Raw genomic sequence first — 4,411 nt, 5'->3', positions numbered from 1 at the left:
AAAAAAAGATTAGTAATTGCTTTAGAATAAACAGATGTACACTTTGGCAAGCATTGAATCTATAAAGACAAAAAAGTTGGTCAAGTTTATTCCCATGTTCAAACTTTTCATTCTTTGGTACAAAGCACATTTTGTAAGGCACTTTTTTTAGGCATAATAAATGTGTTTTGACATTGAATCTGTGTTTTGAATGTTACAGCTGTAGTACCCTGGGACCGGGAATCACTTGTTACTCATCATGTAGATATTTTTAAACAAACATTCAGCAACAACAACAAAATAGTATGGCAATCATGTATTTTTTTCATGTTGTCTCCACAGACATTTTTTTTTCACCTAAAGGACAATTGACATGGCAAAAGCATATCAGTCAGATAATTATTCATCTGTAAAATATAATTTTTTCAATTAAATTTTAAATATTATATTAAAGTTCAGCTTTTGACAGTCTATTAAAGAACAAATTAAATACCTTTTTTTTACAACCTATAATGTAAAGTTTTGCATTTATTTTAAAATGCAATTTTCTATATGCATCTATCATAGCCTATTTTGGTTTTCAGATCATTTTGCAACCCTAAGATTCACAAATATTTTAAGGAATAAAGAAATATCATGTTTGGAGTGGCTGATGAAACTGCTGAATAAGAAAGTACTTTTTAAATAAAAGAGAAATTTTATAATAAAGTCAGAATCATATAGACATTAAAAAAATAGCTGAATACTGTCAAAGCCTGTCACTTTCTCTTGGCATTAATACAACAATGGAGATAAATTAAATAAACAGAGAAAGATGCTCCTCAAGGCCATGTTAGCAGACAATAGCTTGAGGCCCTTGTATTTTAAGACAGATTTTCTAGAAAGAGATGTAACAGAATTAACTTGGCATCCAGATATCTTCCAAGAAACTTTTGCCCTTAAATCTTGCTATAAAATCAAAATCAAATTGCAAGTTGAAATACTAGTTAAAATGAAAGAAAATCCCAAAGGATTGGAATTGGCTCAACCTATGTTATTGCGAGGTTTTGCAATGCCGTTTTTTACAAATATGAGAAAATAATTTTTCAGGGCTGGTAGAAGATGGAACATTTTGTTTTACATTATTTATCTGCTGTTGAAAAGAAGACTTATTCCAGAAGATTACAAAAACTATTATAAAGCAAGGATAGTGTCAATATGAATTGTTGCTCCAGGCATTTAAAGCTATATTTGAGGAAGGAAATCTTTACTTATTTTATCCTGTTAAGAAAAAAGATTCAGTATAATCTGAAATGCCATTTGATGTGGAGTCCTCTTGCAAATGTGTGCTGTCAGGTTGCTTTTAGTAATTACTACCTACTTTCTTGTCTTTCTCAAAAGCAGGTTTTACCATTTTTCTTTTCATTTTTTTCTTTTGCAAGTGCTGTTCAATCATATGCTGATTAGCATTCTAATAAGTTCAAAGTCAGGCTCATGCTTCCAGTTCAAAATAGTTGACTGAGTATGGGCATTTATCTCCCTTCCATACCAAAATTTGATTAAAATAAAATTTTAAAAGATAATAGCAACTAAAATAACAATAGCTAATTTCTGTTGAGTACCAATTATGCCAGGCACTCTTCTACGTGTATAGCATTTAATTCTCAGGATCTCCCATTTTACAGATATAAAAGTAGAGGCATTAAATAGTTAAGGAACTTGTGTGGAGTGGTAAAACCAGTAATTGGTGGAGCCAGAGCCTGAACCCGGGCTTATGAAGTGAGCCCCTATGCTGCACTGCCAGTTAAGATATGAAAAAGAGAAGAAATCATTACACATAATGAAAGTAAGAGTGGCCCCTTCAGTTGATGAAAATTTTGGAGAATTTCTGGGAGATAGCAAACAGATTGGAGAGAATACAATCACATCAGGAGGAGAGAGCTATGGGATATTTAATCTAAGAAATATCTACAATACACTTACACTAACTAGCCATCATCACACCCCCCAAAATACAGTGCAGCTGCAGAATTTTTCCTAACCCTAAAGCAGGCTACTATATTAGTCAGGGTCCAACCAGGGAATGGAAATGAAGTCTTTACCACAGGAGGAATTTAATACACAGAACCAAATACCCAGGGCCTGGTGCTGCTGAGAAGCCACACTGGGGATAGAAGGCAGAAACAGGAAGCAGGGTGGAGGTGGTATACCTGAAGACAAAGGGTTGGATCACTCAGCAGCAGTTTAAAGGCAACCTGTCCAGGGAAAATTGAACCTATTTCTGGAGATACTATCCAAGACAAACAGGTAAAGAGGGAGGAGGAAAAGGTGTTTTCATCATCCTTTCCCATATCTCAATCTGCTGTCTCTGTGTCCCATTGGCCAAATCCAGCCAGAATCATCTTGGGTGAAACCCAGGAAATGTGGCCTGCTGCAGTCAGCGTTCCTATGATACAGAGCAGAGCAAGGGCAAGGAATGATTCTGAGCACACAGGCACCAGACCAGCAAGGATGTTGCTAAATAAAGTAAAAAGGCCTTCCTGGCAAGCAATCCCAGCATGGGTGTTAGGGCCAGAGATAAACAGAACAGAGCCTGACATAACCCTGGATTCCTAACATCATCAGTCATGGGGACTAAGCTCACCTGTGCTCAAGAAGGAAGACCTTAGTTAGTCTCCTTCATTCCAAGAAGACAACTTCAGTGTAAATTGGCTCAAATAACTGCAGAGGAACCCCAATATTAGTTGTCCAGAATTATCAAACTAGTTCCTCCTTCACAAATATGGAGAGACAACTGAGAGTCAGAAAATATCTGACTTTCTGAGCCTTGCAGTTGACTCTAAGACTGGGAAAAATTAGCAGTTTAGAAGAGAAGGATCATGATAAATAAACAGAACCCCTAACCCTAGAGGAAACAATGATAATGCAGTGGAAAATTCTATTTTTTATTTAATTTTTGAAAATGACAGCTATATTGAGATATAATGTACATATTATAGAACTCACTCTTTTAAAGTATATAGTTCAGTAGTTTTCAGTGTATTCACAGATGTGTGCAATCATCACAATCTAATCTCAGAACATTTTCATTATTCCAAAAAGAAATACTGTACCCATTAGCAGTCACCCCCCCTTCCCCCACTACTTCCAGCCCATGGCAACCACTAATCTACTTTGTCTCTGTGAATTTTCCTATTCTGGACATTTCATATGAATGGAAATATACAGATGTACATTTTGTGACTGACTTCTTTCTCTTAGCATGAAGTTTTTTTGTTTTGTCTTGTTTTTTATTTTTCCATAGGTTATTGGGGTACAGGTGGGTGCTTGATTACATGAGTAAGTTCTTCAGTGGTGATTTGTGAGATTTTCGTGCACCCAACACCCAAGCATTAAACTCTGCACCCTATTTGTAGTCTTTTATCCCTTGCCTCCCTCCCATTCTTCCCTACAAGACCCCAAAGTCCATCGTATCATTCTTATGTCTTTGCATCCTCATAGCTTAGCTCCCACATATCAGTGAGAACATACGATGCTTGTTTTTTTTCCTGAGTTACTTCATTTAGAATAATAGTCTCTGATTGCATCCAGGTCACTGTGATTGCCGTTAATTCATTCCTTTCTGTGACTAAGTAGTATTCCGTCATATATATCTATATATAGATAGACAGATACCACAGATTCTTTATCCACTCGTTTATTGATAGGCGTTTGGATTAGATCCACAATTTTGCAATTGTGAATCATGCTGCTATAAACTTGCATGTGCACGTATCTTTTTCATATAATGACTTCTTTTCATCTGGGTAGATAACCAATAATGGGATTGCTAGATCAAATGGTAGTTCTACTTTTAGTTCTATAAGGAATCTCCACACTGTTTTCCATAGTGGTTGTAATAGTTTATATTCCCACAAGCAGTGTAGAAGTGTTCCCTGATCACCACATCCATGCCAACATCTACTGTTTTTTTGTTTTTTTTTTAATTTTTTAATTATGGCCATTCTTGCAGGAGTAAGGTGTTAACGTATTGTGGTTGATTTGCATTTCCCTGATCATTAGTGATGTTGCGCATTTTTTCATATGTTTGTTGGTCATTTGTACATCTTCTTTTGAGAATTGTCTATTCATGTCCTTAGCCCACTTTTTTATAGGATTGCTTGTTTTTTTTTCTTGCTGACTTGTTTGAGTTCGTTATAAATTCTGGATATTAGTCCTTTGTCAGATAGTGTATAGATTGTGAAGATTTTCTCCCACTCTGTGGGTTGTCTGTTTACTCTGCTGACTGTTCCTTTTGCTATGCAAAAGCTCTTTAGTTTAATTAAGTCCCAGCTATTTATCTTTGTTTTTATTGCATTTGCTTTTGGGTTCTTGGTCATGAAATGCTTGCCTAAGCCAATGTCTAGAAGCTTTTTTCGTTTTTTTTTTTTCTTTTCTTTTTTTTTTTTTTTTT

The sequence above is a fragment of the Rhinopithecus bieti genome, unplaced genomic scaffold (genome assembly GCF_001698545.2).
Source record: "Rhinopithecus bieti isolate Rb0 unplaced genomic scaffold, ASM169854v2 scaffold_42565, whole genome shotgun sequence".
NCBI lineage: Eukaryota > Metazoa > Chordata > Mammalia > Primates > Cercopithecidae > Rhinopithecus > Rhinopithecus bieti.
This window is presented reverse-complemented; position numbering follows the sequence as displayed.